General features: G+C 46.6%; 1 protein-coding gene across 5 annotated transcripts in view; it reads right to left on the reverse strand.

The window, feature by feature from the left end:
- PITPNM3 (PITPNM family member 3) overlaps positions 1-13,891 on the reverse strand; it is a 6,156,742-nt gene that overhangs the window by 5,617,824 nt on the left and 525,027 nt on the right. Inside the window, exon 1 of one of the 5 annotated variants that reach the window (XM_069615042.1) lies at positions 690-769. The exons of the other annotated variants lie outside the window; for them this stretch is intronic. The gene's annotated coding sequence lies outside the window, so the exon portion shown is untranslated. Of the gene's footprint in view, positions 1-689; positions 770-13,891 lie in introns of those variants that run through there. 5 annotated transcript variants of the gene reach the window in all.

Here is a 13,891-nt window from a genome sequence, read left to right on the forward strand (position 1 = left end):
CAATTGCTTGCAGAGGTACACAAGTGGAGTAACATCCTCCATTTTGACTCATCACTCTTGATTATCAATACTCATTTACTTTTGTCACAGAGTAGAAAACAATACGTTTCAGAAAAACAATATAATATGAGAGTTCACCAATCGTCGCTGGCTCCAATCCCTTTAAATCACGTGTTTTACTTTAATCTTGCTACAAAAACACCATAAACTTAAATTCAAACAAACAATAACATTTTCCAACCTCGTGTTTCACATTTTTTCATCAATCGCTTTTAACTATTACATCATCACCAACACATGAATACATAAAACAGAACAGACAAACCGACATACTCGACCGCTCACATATATCTCTTATCTCTTACGAACTTTTCTCTAAGACTCGTCTTGCCCTCTAAATCAATACTCCTACAGAGTTTAAATCAATCCTCAGTGGGATTTTAGGTTCAGATTTCTTCTGTTACGTTCTTTAAAACGCAATCACAGGACGTATTCTATTATCGTGGCACTCTCTTCATGATACCTCTTAATTGCTTGGCCTCACACAAGTCAATTTCTCTTCAATTTTTAACACTCTTTTTTTCAACTTATGTTTACCCCACCTCCCTCCGTTACACTTCTTTCCATTATCACTTATTATCACTCATTGCCCATACACAGTTTTGCCTCCTCGCTCAGTTTTTACTCACCATTCGCATGCTCGTCTTCCGACCCTCGGGATGGTACGCATCTTTTACCACCTCTCCAACTTCCCGTTCGTTCAGCTTCTCGTAGAGCGTGGGAGGGGATTCTGTCTGAAACCAAAGGGACCCGTCACACCCTACTTGGAAGATTTTACCAATTTAAACTAAACCACTGTCTACGGGGAGCTTCACGTCCTATTAGCCTAATGGCAGAGGTCGTGCGATACTGCCGGGACTCCAAAGTTTACTTATGTCAATGGATTTTTTAAACCATCCTCTCTGCTACTAAGTGAACTGAATAACCTCAGCCCTTTAAAATGAGTATCAATTACCCTGGAGATGGATTCAGAGGCAGATTTTATTCATACATCAATAATCGAAATGACTCAGGTAGTTGGCAAAAAGGTAACTGTTTTATTAAAAATTATCTAAAACAGGGAGTACAACGAACATCAACGAATTCGCTCGATCCTCTTACTCAATTGATTTCATAAAAAACAGAGCTTATATATCACAAAGTCGTCATCATTGAGGTTGACCTACATCACTACAAACGTCATCCTATGTGGCAAATAAAAAAAAACCTAGTGGCAATTGTGATAGGCTCTTAGTGAACATCTAAGTATACGTTCTGTACTAGTATGGGACAGTGAGTGAAAGTAATTGGTTTCTTAACATCAGGTGAGGCAACTAAGCCCTCCCCCTAAAATGACCACTATGAATGTCACTAAAACATAACGTCCTATTGGCTACACAAACTATAGGACCCTTAATTACGCGGTCCCCTACAATTCGTTGGCACTGTAACCTTCGTCAGTACTTTTCCACCTACATCTAACAGCACGCAGGCTGGCCTATCAGGTTCGGGTGAGCTCGTCTTAACCATAACTTCCCACCAATTAGCATATCAATCCATCATCACCTCAGTGGTCTGCTTAATCAATTAGGCTTTGAAGCTCGGTCTTGAGTTTGTTCTGTACTGTGGAGAATTCAGGGGAGTGAAGGCACGCTCTGCCCTCATGCGTAGGCGTGAGCATCTTGCTTGTCCAACTTCATCCTTCCACACGACTGAAGACCATGATTTTGAGCTTCCACTGTCTTTAAAATACTATTTTAATAGACCTCTGACGTCTTCCTTGTTTTGTTCATATCTTCTGAACAGAGCTGTTCTTTCACACGGTTTTGTATCCAACGCTAGTTCACTCCAGCCTGATAAGACCTTGGTTTCTTGGCTGGGCTTCATGGCTCATCCAACCTCGCCTTTCCGAGATTCACTTGGTAATTCATTTGTTTTCTTACTGCGACACACTAGAAATGAAGCCTTCTTTCTAGGGTCCAGCACTGCTATAATACGTAGTGGAACCATCCATCCTTTACTCTTTATACATGTATGTACATACATTGGTGCATGTCGCAATCTATTCACTACAAAGCTAGCCTCAAGAATACTTTGTCTGCTTGCGTTTCTCTTGCATCTGTACAGGTGTAAACTGACTTGATATCTTAATACATTTTGTAACATAAGCTCCTTCACCTTGATCCCAAGATGTCACTTATCTTTGATACTTTCTTGATGCCTTATAGAATATCTGCATTCTCTAGTCTCTGCATCTTTTCCATGTACGTCAGCTCAGCTCTGTGTGACGTCACCATTCGCCTTTGCCCTTCATTTGCTCCGCTTCTTCCAGGATTTCATTCAAATGGCCATCATATTTTCTTGTATGCAGGTACGGTTTTGTCCATGGGAACCTTGCCTCCAGGGTTCTCCTAGGTATCGGTATCCCACAGGTACTGCACGGTTTTCGCATCCGGGCTCTCAACATATAGGCAATATGTGCGAGGTGGTTGAGGAGGGGGTACTTGGCTCCTCCTCTACAATTTGGTTGAGAGATTTAACAAAACTCTCAAAGGCATGTTGGGTGCTTTGGAAGAGCCCCTAAGGAAGAGATAGGATCTCCTCCTGCCACGCCTGCTATTCGCTTACAGAGAGGTACCTCAAGAGGGTGTTGGTTTTAGCCCCTTTGAGTTACTCTTTGGACATCCTGTGAGGGGGGTCACTTGCCTTGATCAGAGAAGGTTTGGAAGCCACCCCTCCAGGTCCTGCCAAGCAAGTGGGGGGCTATCCGTTAGGCCTCAGGCGGAGGATGACACAGATGATGGGCCAAGTGACAGCGAACCTTAAGGCAAGCCACGAATTGAACAAATGCTGGCATGACCTTAAAGCATCACAAGTGGATTGGACTTGTGATGGAGCCTACCAAGCCTCGAGCTTTGGCAGATACGTGGACTGGACCTTTCAGGATAATCTCCAAGATGGGCGGAGTCAATTATCTAGTTGACACGGGAGTCCCGGGGGGTAGCCCCTCAGGCATTCCACGTCAACAGGCTCAAGCCTTTCCATAGGTGAGCAGAAGTCTCATGCCTCTTGCTAGCTGGAGAGCAAGAAGAGGATGAGACTGAGCCCCTTCCTGAGTTGCTGCATAGCAACCCTCAGGATGGCTCAGTGGAGGGAGTGCATCTCTCTCCAGGTATGACACCAGAGCAGCAGAGGGCCTGCAGGGCTTAGCTCCGGGGGTATGCCCTCTGTTCTCGCTGACACCAGGCCGCACCCCATGGTGCAGGCACGAAAGTGACACTGGTGACAGCGTACCTGTCAAAAGCAGATGCTACAGAATGTCAGACACTGAAGAACCACATCCAGGCTGAGGTCGCCAAGATGTTGGATCTGGGTGTTCTTGAACCATCAACCAGTCCCTGTTCCAGTCCAGTGGTCCTTGTCCCCAAGGCAAGTTCCCAGGCAGGTACCAAGGATTGACGGTTCTGTGTTAACTACAGAGGGGTCAATGCTGTCACCAAAACTGACGCGCACCCATTGCCCAAGGCTGATGAGCTCATGGACACCATAGGTGCTGCCAAATCTGTGAGCACCTTTGACCTTACCTCAGGCTGTTGGCAAATCACTCTGACGGACAATGCCAAGAAAAGGACTGCATTCTCAACACCTGAGGGGCTCTACCAGTTTAGAGTCATGCCTTTTGTGTTTGAAAAATGCACCTGCCACTTTCCAAAGTTTAGTCAATCATGCACTCAGTGGACTCTAGGCCTTTTGTGTGGCCTACTTAGACGACAATTCCCATCTACAGTTCTACTTGGGAGGAGCATTTGACTCACTTGGATAAAGTGTTGCAGGCCTTAAAAAGGGCAAACCTCACTATCAAGGCCACCATGTGCCAGATAGCTCAGGGGAACGTCACGTATCTTGGTCATAAGGTAGGAGGGGGTCGAATCCAACCTCTCCCCAGTAAAGTACAAGATGTACATGACTGGGAGACTCCCACTACTCAAACCCAGGTGAGAGCTTTTTGGGGTCTCACTGAGTATTACCACAACTTCATGGTGGACTATGGAACCATAGCTGCCCCTCTGACAGCTCTGACTTCTCCCAAAAAACCAAGGAAGGTTCATTGGACAGAAGACTGTCAGAGGGCCTTGGCTGGCTTGAAAGAAAGTCTGTATAGGGCCCCTGTGTTGTGTGTGCCTGATTACAGCAAGCCCTTTATTGTCCAGACTGATGCCTGCGACACCGGAATTGAAGCTGTCTTGTCCCAGTTAGATGACAAAGGGAGGGAACATCCGATCATATTCATCAGTAGAAAACTCAAGGGTAGAGAACTTAGGTGGGCTACTGTTAAAAAGGAATGTTTTAGTATAGTTTGGAGCCTTAGGCATTTTAAGGCCCTATCTTACAGGGTCTACCTTCGAGGTCCAAACAGACCATAAGACCCTGAGGTGGCTTATCCAGATGAAGAGTGAAAACCCGAAACTGGTCAGGTGGTCCATTAGCTTGCAAGGGCTAGACTTCACCATGGAGTATAGACCAGGGAAGAGTCACGATAATGTAGATGGCCTTTCCAGAAGGTATGTTGAACGTCTGGATGAGGGTGTCAATCTTGTGGGAGATTAGGCCACCCTACCCTCAGTCTGGGGGTGGGGGCGACTGTAATGCTGGAAATGCATTGGAGGGACAGGGCCTCCCTGTCCTTGTTCTGTAGTCATTTTTCATATGTGTTATGTTGTTGTTTTCTGCCCAGAGTCCATGTAGGACTTCTGGCAGTGCAGTTCTTACTCTTTTTGGTTTGGTGTACATACCCTTGGGATACCATTATGGCACCCATGGGTGGGGGTACAGCCATGTACCCCTAGTGTATGATTTTGTCCACCTGTGTGTGGCCCACAGAGCAGGGTATGGGCTGGTGGCAGCTCCATGCTGAATTTGACAGGTGCTCTAATTATCCTCCATTTTGGGATACCCAGGCTCTGCCATTGGAATCAGTTGATTCCTAATAGGAGACAAGATGGCCCCTGTGGCCTCTTTCTTTCTATTGCCTGTTACCTTATTTTCCCAAAGTCCTGGGAAGCCTTGACTCTGTCCCTCCCCCCTGACTGGCTGTTGAGTGGAAGTTCCATATATGGTATTGTGGGGAAGTCCAAGCCAGACTGGCTGGAGCCTTCCCAGTGACTGTATTTTGTGGGTACACCCTTGGGGTGGGACCTGGGTGAATGGAGTGTGTGGCCAATATGCACTTCTTTTTTTGAGTGTCTGGTTTCTGGTATGTGACACAAAGACTGAGACAGCCATGCCTGAAACTGGTATGAATGCAGTGTGGAGTGCTGAACGGCTGGGTAATTGTCCCAATACACATTCCTTGTTGTGACTGTCTGGGGGAGGAAAATGGTCTGAATGCACTGTGAGCTTGATTGGCTGCCTGCCTGCATGAATTTCCTTCTGAGTGATACATTGCCTGAGTGTGACCTAGAATAGTGAATGAGAGACCAAACAGTATATCTGGGGACCTCTCACTGATGGAAATTGTTCAGAAGATGAAGTTGATACTTGATGCTTATCCTTGAAGCCCAGCTGGAAGAAGAAGACTTGCTGCTGTATTTACTTAGACCTGATCCGAAAGCTGTCGAGTTTGACCTGGCTTGGAGACCGCTCCTGGAGCTATGAGGGAACATCATGCAGACCGCTAAACCTTCTCCGAAGCGCCCTGGAAGCTAGCATTTGAAAGACTGTCGACTGGAGACGGGGACCACCGAGGAATCCGAAGTAAAGCACCTAGGCATTCCGTCCACCGGTGTCGACCAGGGTTCGTAGGACCGCCGTAACCACTGGAGGCCCATCAAAGCTGTGTTGCCCAGAAGCAGGGACATCTTGATGCCATGCCACAGACTGGAGCCACAACGCTCCATTGCCTGAGAACATTTGAATCTAAGGAATCTCTCGCCCGCACCGCTGACCGCTTAGTCCCGCTGGAGAAACTCGAGCCTGACACGCACCGAGGAGAATACGCCGGTTGGTTTTCTGCCACCTAAAGACCACAAAGATGCCGACGACCCGACGCCCTTGCTGGGCCAAAGTTCTTCAGTGACTCTTTGCGGCAACAAACTATCATCGTTGAGGTGCACCGCACACCTCATCTTCGCAGGATGTCTATGACCAATCATCGCCAAGCACCGCCAGGACCGAAGCTGCTGCCTCGAGGTCATCGAACCTTTTCATCAACGACTCTTGATGTCAAGGTTCACTTCCTTGACTACTAACATTGATCGTGACTCCTGCCTTAAAGGGGGTCACTCTAGAAGGATCTGTCGACGACCCATCGAAGAAATCTGCTATACTAGGTACATTGGGGTGGTAGAACAATTGAAGAAGGAGATAAGACTCTGATAAACAATATATGGACTGGGCTTGTTTTATATCTTTATTTACAGGTTTCCCAGGTGGGGGGGGAGCTCACACAGAACTGTGTCTAGTGGTAGGGGCCAGTATTCTGCCTGTTGTTTAAACAACCTGCTTTCCTCCTATGTCTATTGTTGGTTCACTTTATTAACTGATTTGTATGACATTCGAGCTCAGTACAGTTGTTGCATTTTAATGGAATCAAAGAGTAATTGTGGTACCACATAGAAACTGTACATATTTACAATTTTAGATTAACTTGAGCACAAAGTGTGTTATTGTGATTGTGTACATAACTTGAGCCTATTTATATAAAGAACTGTGTTATCACTAACGTAGTGTATGGACATTCCTTTTTGGGTACTTGGGGACTACGCTGTACTTAAGAACCCGCCTGCATCACCTCCTGAGAGCTTAAGGCTTGGTTGCTCGTCCGAATAGATAACCTTGGCTGGGGTGCTCTGTGCTTTTTACTCTGCCATATAGAGAGCAGGAGTACAGATACCCCCCTCCAGTCTTTACAGCTAGTGCAAGAGCAAGAGAGCTAATGTTGTCCATCATCGTTCTGGAGGAGCAAGGGGAAACCTGTTTGAAAGAGACCTTCATGGAGCGGACAACTCTGGTGACTTCTTCTGGTGACAAGGGCGAATGAGAAGGAGGAAGGAGGAGGGTGAGTGGCTGTTAAGCAGAATCATATGCAGTACCCTTTGGGAACACTACACACAATTAAAACTACACGGTCAGTACAATTTCACCTTTGGTACAAGCCTGTACTACACAGTAATGTGGTAGAAGTGGCTGAGCAGCCAGACTTATCTCAAGAGTAAAGTGAGCAGTAGAACAGGTTATACAAAGGACCAGCAAATACAGTGATTCAAACAAACACTTACTCAAGGTTTCTTGATAAAAGAATATACATTCATTTACACAGTCATTTGGAAAACATTCCACTAGTAAGATCAGCTCAATATCACAATCTAATGTACTACAATACAAAACCAATCAGTTTCGCAACAAGTTCAGCTCCCCTGAAGTGGGAGCAAAATGGCACTTCAGTTACTTTAAAAAGGGGTAAAAAGACAACGTTATAAGAATTAACAGCACAAATACTTTCAGAGGCAGGGCAAAGGGTTTCAGTTAACTACAACCAGCAATTCAATTAATAGACCTGCGCCAAAGTCAGTGGTTCAGAGTCTTTGTATAGGATAACACAGTTCTGGTAGTAAATGGTTAAGTCTTGGCCACAGATCTTAGTAGAATTTGGTCAGACGAAAAGTTAGATGTTGGTTTAGGGAAAGACAAGCCTTCGAAGTTGGGAAAGTTTCACAAACTTTCACCGTGGCCGGAAAGATTTCCGCACTGCGTTTGCACAGTACCTTTAAAGTGCAGAAGAGCTGTAGCTGAGGCAGTTGTTCCTGGCAGTTCGAGCAGATCTCGCTGTTCCTGAGCTTGAGTCATGGGGACAAGAAGGAGGACGCCGGGAGTTTCCTGCACTGCCCAGGGAAGAGGCCACAAGCTTGTCAAAAATGTTGGTTTAAGGTGTGAGTGCCTTAAAGTCCAGGAGCTGGTTTCCTTCCCCCTAGCTATCCGGTTTTCAACAGCCCTCTGAAGAAAATTCGGCCAGGATGGGGACGGTGTCCAGGTGGCTTGCAAGTTGGTTGTTCCCACCAAACTCAAACAACATAGTTAACCTTGAAGGGCTTCTCTGTCGATGGAGTTTCAGGCAATTCGGACCTGCAGCAGGGCTTCGCCGGTCATCCAGGAGTTGCAGCAGTCGTCTTCCTTCAGCTCGTCTTCGATTCTTTCTTTCCAGTGGTCGACTCTGCTTTCCCGGTCCCAGAGACCTGCTTTTAAACAGTTTTCCCCCATTCATTCCAGCCTGGCTGTCACTCACACAGCAGGGTGGCTGTCCTTGACGGACAGCCAGCCGGCCAATCACACCAGAGTGCATTCACGTCTCCTAGGAGACTATGCATAGGGAGTTTCGGGCACCTTCCTCACATCCTGTCTACCCCAGACACTCAGGGGCCAGAGGAGGGCTTCAGCATTGAAGCCCGCCAAAGGCCAACAAACAAAGGGACCAAACCTAGTTTGGCACGCAGAGTTAAACACAAGAAGGACCTTTCTAAAAGGAAATGGCGAAAAAAGTTGACCGGAGTCTGTTTTTACAGATAGGTCTTGGGCACCATATTGAAAAACATGGCTGACCCGATTTTTAGCTACCGTTGTTCGCGGTCGGGAAAAATCATGGTAGTCTGATCTAAACCACTGCCACCAGCCATTTCAAGTAGGAAAGGGTAACATTTGATGCTTACATGAGTGTTTTGACTCAGGGGATGCTAGGCAACCCCTCCAGCACTCTATAGTAAGATAGGGTGTGCTGAGTCTGTAAATTTAAAGAGACTAGTAAAGTCAATTTAACTTTACATGCTCTGGGAGACAGTAGTCAGTCCTAGAGAAGGTATTTAAAGCTTGGGGAGTCTGGAAGACAACCCTGTGCCACTGAACTGAAGGTGCTGTGTGACACACAGAAAAAGATGATGCCTATGGAGTTGTTTTAAAACTCCATAACCAAAGAACACAAAAGTAAAACACACATCAAAATACACAGAAGAGTGGGAAAAGAGGCTCACACTCTTCCCAGGTAAAAAAATCAAATCCTAGAAATCCAGCAAAGTTGCTGGGGGTCTCAAAAGGTAAGGGAAATTAGCACATTTTGAGAATTCTCCCTACCAGTGGCCAAGGGAGACTAGGGGGTGAGGGATGGTTTGGCAGAGTGAGTGACAAGGATGTTCAGTATGTCCTGAGTTTTGGTGGTGAAGTGAGTGACGAGTGCGTTGCAGAGAGTCTGAGAAGGAATATGGGAGGAGTATACGGCAGAAAGGTTGGCAAGTTTCGTGCAGATTTTGAAAAGTTCAGGCAGGTTGTCTGCGCCAGATACATGTATCTGAATGTGGGCCCTTTTTTGGCATGGATAGAGAGTCTGTATTGCCTTTGGAACAGGCGGCAGACCAGTTTGTCAGAGGATGAGCCTGAGGTTTGCCACTTCCGTTCTGCAGTTCTGCACTTTCGTTGGTGCCAGAGTTCAGAGTCATACCAAGTGTTGCGCTTAGATGCGGGTTTCAAGTGGATCCTCATGACTGGGGCAAGAATGTCAATGGTGTTGGTGATGGACAGGTGGAAGTTGCTGAGAGCAGTGTCAGCGGGAGAGTCTGAGTTGGGAGGGCAAGTGCGATAAAGGCGGAAGTGAAGGCAACAGTTGACACTCGTTTCATTGGACACGTGTTCGTGAATGAGGTTGGCAGGGCTTTTGGAGGAGTGGTCACAAGGCCATAGGGACTGAGGTAGGAGGAGAGAAGAGAGTGGTTAGACAAAGAGAGAGGGGTGACCAGGGGGGGTGAGAGAGGGAGGTCAGAGTGGATGAAGGCATCCAGAGTGTGTTCAGCAGAGTGGGTTGGACCAGAACAAAGAATGGAGATAGATAGTGAAGTGCAGAGGTCAATGTAATGAGTGGATGCTATGCCCGGGGGAGTCCAATTTGATGTTAAAGTCACCCAGGAGCAGCACATTGGAGGAGGTTGAAAGTAAGGAGGAACAAAAATCAGCCCATTCAGAGAGGAACAGAGTGGTAGCGCCTGGAGGCCTGTAAATGGTAGCAATGGTCAGGGTGGAGGAGGGAGAGATAACCAATTTGCATACCAAGCTCTCAAAGGAAGAGTAGAACTGAGTGGGTAAGATGGAAGAAGGAACTCACTCAGGGAAGATTAAGGCAACCCCGCCGCCAGCACAGTGAGGTTGAGGCTTGGAAATGATCGTAAAGCCGTCAGGTAGGATGGAGTCAAAAGTGGTGACTGAGCTGGCATTGAACCATGTCTCAGTAAGAGCGAGAATGTCAAGGTCATTGTCTTCAAGTGTCCAACTTGTGTTCTTTCTCCGGCCCCCTCCCCTCAACACTCTCCTCACCTGAGCTGCTTGTCTCCGTGTCTCTGGAATGCAGATAACATCGGGTCAAATAGTCCTTTTCATTTCTTGGTGGTAAATGCCTGCCGCGAGGAGAAGCCACAGTGAATGCCGGTAAACTGCAGACTTGTGGCTCCTTTCCTGAGGAAAGGCCAAAGCAAAGGAAAAAAGCCTGAAGGCTAAATAAAACCTTTTTTGTCGCTGAAAAGGTAGAATCTCACTGCTCCAGAAGATGTCACTCCAAGGGTCCCCAATCGAGTAGAGGCGAGGTGGAAGGTAAGCAGATCTTGGATGAATGGAGCGAGAGATACGATCCAGCTGGTGTAAGAATGGAGGGCTGTACCGAACAAGAGGTAAGAGCCAGATGAGTCCGGGAAAAAATGGAAAGCTGAAAGTCCCAGCCGATGCAGTAAACTTACAGCGGAAGGCGGAAAGAAAGGAGAGAGAAAGCAGAGAACGTAAGGAAGGGAGAAAAGGGAGAAACACAGAGCAGGTAATAAACGGATCTGCCGCGAGGGGCGGGGCACCCAGTAACGGAACAAAACCAGGCAGACAGGAAGTCCAAAAGAATAGGGGAGAGGAGAGCTTCGGTACAAAGCGAGGAAAATGAAATAACTAGTGTAACAACCAAACAGAAGAAAGCACGCCAAGCGGTTGCAACGCACTGATCGCTGGGAGAGTAGAAATAAGTACCTCCCCACGGCGGCCATAATGAGTGACTACTAGACCGGCACCTCTTGTTAGAATGAAACGTGACAGAACCTTTAATGGCGACGTAGCCTACAGAGCAGCCGCCAACGCGGCAGCAAATGCCAGCAGGCGCGGTGCATGACATCAAGAAAGAGGCAGATGTCAGCAGAGTGTTTGTTGGCAGAGCGGGCATTAAGGGACGCCAGGTAGAGATGATCTCTGCCTTTGAAGGTATTCTGGGGTGGAGTACAGGGGCATGGTACTTCAGTCATAGGTGGGGGAGAGATGGAGAAGTAGGGGGAGAGGCAGGAGAAGGAAGAAAGTTAATGAGGGATGGCAGGATCTGGTCAAAGAAAAGGAGGTGAGGACCCTGAGCCAGGATAGTGCCAGTGTGGTAGATATTAATGATGCAGTGTGATGAGTAGAAGCCCACCAAGAGCACTTCCCACTTGGTGCCACCATTAATAGAGAGGATGAGAAAGTGGAGTAGAGGTGAGATGGGAAGTCCATAGGTCTAGAGAAGGGGCAGAGAAGAGGATATCAGTGAGGATTTATCTGGAGAATGCACTGGCATAGGTGTCTGCGATGGGAAGGCCAGGATTTGCACCCAGGATGTATTTTTTGTGCTTTATTTGACCAGAGTTTGTGAGAGAGGGAGGATAGGTGAATGTGTAGCAGTTAGAAAATATTGGAGAGATGGAGAGTTCCATCTCAGTGACATAGGATATATGCAAGAAAGGAAGAGAACGAAAGGGGGGCTGCAATGCAGTCCTAGCCCAAACTCACAGGCGGCCTAGTAGTTAAGGAGGGCACGATACAAATACACAGCAATAGGTGGGGTGCAGGATTCTTTTTAAAGGAATACAATGCATCGTGCACAGGGATGCAAGATGTGAAAGCACACCCACCTAGATTCGATTTTCAAAGGAATGCAATGCAGTGCAGCACAAAATGAATGCAAGAAGAGAAAGCACACCGACCTAGAATCGATTTTTAAAACAGGAATACAATGAGGTGTAGCACAAAATGGATGCAAGATTTGAAAGCACACCCCCTAGATTCGATTTTCAAAGGAATGCAATGCAGTGCAGCACAAAATGAATGCAAGAAGTGAAAGCACACCGACCTAGAATCGATTTTTAAAACAGCAATACAATGCAGTGAAGCACAAAATGGATGCAAGATGTGAAAGCACACTCACCTAGATTTGAGTTTTAAAAGGGAATACAAAGCAGTCTACACAGGGATGCGAGAAATAAGGAGAAACACAACGAGAGATGTATTTATCAAATGTAGAACACATGGTGCAATATCGTAAAGAGAGAAGGTCCAGGGAGAGGCAGTAAAGAAACAGAACAGTTACGGTTTGGGGAGATAGCTGGAGGAGGCAATCGGACAGATCAGCCATCACTCATGTATGTGCAGGAAAAAAGGGGGGCCATGGTCCAGGTTTGGGAGCAAGACGTGCCCAGGAGTCTGCAGCATTATTTGTGGGGCGGCAACAAGGTGTGGGCCCATCCAATCCCATTCAGACCCAGACAGGCACAGACAGGGCCTCAAGAGTGGGCCTTAGGTAGGGGCCAGTGCTAGATGCCGGCTCCCGGATTGGTCCAGATGACCGGAGCAGCAGCCAATCAGGCTTGCATGTCCTGGGGCTCACCCAGCAGTCCAGTGCTGGTGGAATGACGTGGCCATCTTGGAAGATGGTGTTTAAAATAGTAATTGTGACCCATGTTGTGAGAGCACGTGTTTTCAGGTGCTCGACATGTAGATCAGGCCTTTTATAGATTACAAGTGAAGTAAATTGAATAAGGCAAGTAGCACTGGCAATTTTGTATTGTGCGCGACTGTATCTGCAAGCCCGCAAGGACTTAGCTTAATTGATGTGGCTGTCGAGGGTCAGCAGCTCCAGATGACTTGTTGGGAGTGAGAGAGGCTCTGCAGTAGAATGTTGGCAGTAGTGGGAGGAAACATGTCCCTGCTGATGTCGGCATGGAGTTGAAGAAAAAAAGGAGGATGCCTACATGTTGAAACTTTCCAAGACGACTACCCCCACACAATTAAAAAATAAATGCAATAGCTTTGTATAGCTCTGGGTACAAGACACACGACGAACCACAGACTATGTCCTTCCTGCGGCTGCACCTTATACCCACAGGTAACAACCTAGCACACAGGGTGGGTTTGGGATAGCTGTGGACAAACACCCCCAGTCGTTGCTACTCCTAGCCACGATCATGAATACACCAATGACACCCCATTGTGTGTAGCTGCGGCTATAGGAATTGTGTATTTTTCTTAAAACTGAGTATGGAATATGAATGACAAAAGAGACAGTAATGATGCAATGGGAGTTAAAAGAGTTACATAAACTACATGATACTAAAGAGAGCATACCAAATGTGCTGAAATACTACACTCAGTGTACTCCAAAACAGTCCTTTTAAGGATTACTAATATACAAATGCAATAATCCATCACATATAAATACACAAATACAATTAAATAACATAATAACAATACAATTACTCATCACTCATAGTCACAGCTAGAGTTCATTGACATTTTTCTAGCCGAGGTTACAATATGAAACATTTGGGGGTAGGTCACATAGATTGTTATACATATACATGTAATAGATCATTCTTAAAAAGGACTCTTTTGGGTACAAACAGCTTACTTTTTTACACACTGAGACCTAAAGCCACGGGTATGTTTCAACAAACTCGTGGCTACGACCCTCCGCAGTCGTTGCCACAGTTAACAGTGCCTCCAAAATTCAACACCCCATTCAGTGATACCATAGCCACGGTTA

Source organism: Ambystoma mexicanum, chromosome 9 (genome assembly GCF_040938575.1).
Source record: "Ambystoma mexicanum isolate Mex_15411 chromosome 9, UKY_AmexF1_1, whole genome shotgun sequence".
NCBI classification, from domain to species: Eukaryota; Metazoa; Chordata; class Amphibia; order Caudata; family Ambystomatidae; genus Ambystoma; species Ambystoma mexicanum.